Source organism: Sorex araneus, chromosome 3 (genome assembly GCF_027595985.1).
Source record: "Sorex araneus isolate mSorAra2 chromosome 3, mSorAra2.pri, whole genome shotgun sequence".
Classification (NCBI taxonomy): Eukaryota; Metazoa; Chordata; class Mammalia; order Eulipotyphla; family Soricidae; genus Sorex; species Sorex araneus.
In genome coordinates this window covers 181,933,617-181,935,319 of record NC_073304.1, presented here as the reverse complement: position 1 = coordinate 181,935,319, position 1,703 = coordinate 181,933,617, and the positions used below count along the sequence as shown (strand labels likewise).

The following is a 1,703-nucleotide window of genomic DNA, read 5'->3' as shown; positions in this document are numbered from 1 at the left end:
AACCAGCTGGACTTGTAGTTCCTGGTGGTGCCGGGACTCCCTGGGTGCCGGCGGCTGGCGGAGACGAGGATCTTGCTGCTTCCCTCTGTGGCGGGAACAAGTGTGCTGTGGGGCCGCTGGGGCCTGAGTCTGGGGTGATGCGTGGAACAGACCCAGCACGTTCCCTTCACTGACTTGTGACTCTCAGGGAGGGTCTGTGTGGCCACTTGCCAGGGCCAGGACACTGGGCAGCGCAGCCTGCAAGGACATGCACAGGTTGTGTGTGTCCATGACGTGTGTACCCACAGGGTGTGTACATGTATGTCCACGGTATGTGTCCATGGGGTGTGTGTCCATGGTGTGTGTGTCCATGGTGTATGTGTCCATGGGGTATGTGTCCACTGTGTGTGTCCATGATGAGTGTGTCCATGAGGTGTGTGTCCATGATGTGTGTGTCCACAAGGTGTGTACCCGCATGTGTGTGCATGTGTGTCCACAGTGAAGACAGATCGACTTGAGCCCCAGGTCCTTTGGCGTGGGTGGATGTGCAGATGAAGACTCTGCTCTCAGGAGAGTTTCTCTAGCTTGTCCCGGGAGAAGTGTCCCCAAGCGTGTGGAACACCCGAGCCCCCAAACTGCCAGAGCATCCTCCCCTGAGAAGCTGGTTCTAGGCGCTGCTTCTGCAACCGTCTTTCACTGTTAATGATCCTTCTCTTCCCTTGGAAGAGGGAGAGGGAGGGATGCAGGCTGAGTGGTTTCTTAGGAAGAAATAAATGACAGAAGCCGTGAGGCATTGTCCAGTATTCCCAACCCTCCTGGCCACTCTTGGTGCCGCTCCCTGGCCTATAGCCCCATGTAAAGTCTTCTGCTCACCAGTGCCCAGGGTGTCAGCACCTGGTCTCCTGCCCCATAGTGCTCTCCTTGTGTGCAAATAGCACTCGGCAAGATTTCACTGCTAATTCCACTTTTAGTTACTGTTTATAGCAGCTATTTAACAGAACGGAAATGCCGTTTAAAAAGCTAAACCTGGGTTCCTGGCTGCGATTCCCAGGACAGCAGATCCCGCCCTTAAAGGTAATTTTGAAACAGCTGTAATGGCAAATTAGTTTCTTTCTATTAGCTGAGCGATTATACACCAATAAGAACAGAGCACACGCTATTAAGTTTATAATTATATTTGAGAATTTCACAGTCCACTTCACCTTCAGCGTCTTTCCTTCTTGAAGAGGTGTTGGCTCTTTGGTCCCAGCTCTGGTGATGGGGGAGGCCTAGTCAGGCAGGCCCAGAGCTCGGGGATGGAGGAGGTCCAGTCAGGCCCAGAGGGGGAGCCCGAAGCTGCTAAGTTCTCAGGGTCATTATTGTGGCTGGAGGTGCAGTGGCTGGGTCCTCGGTGTCCACGTGTGTGTGTCTGGGACTTGAGCCTCCATCTCCTGTCAGAACACAAACTATGAGACAGTGGCCATTTCAGAGGGAAACCCACAGGACAGGCCAGAAACTGGTCATTTCTGTTTCATATCATTATTTTCCATGTGTTTTGGAGGGTCCACACCCGGCAGTGCTCAGGAATTATTCTTGGCTCAGTGCTCAAGGATCACTCTTGGTGAGGCTTGGGGACCCTAGGGGATGCTGGGGATCAAACCTGATAGACATGTGCCAGGCAGATGCCCACCCTGCTGCGCTAGGCTCCTGCCCTTATTTGTTGATGCTTTGGGGCATCTCAAGGG

At 53.4% G+C, this 1,703-nt stretch overlaps 1 pseudogene; it reads left to right on the top strand.

Annotated features, from left to right (window-relative positions):
- The first annotated feature begins 533 nt into the window (after window positions 1-533).
- Window positions 534-735, top strand: LOC129403765 (small nucleolar RNA U3; annotated as a pseudogene).
- The last annotated feature ends 968 nt before the right edge of the window (window positions 736-1,703 follow it).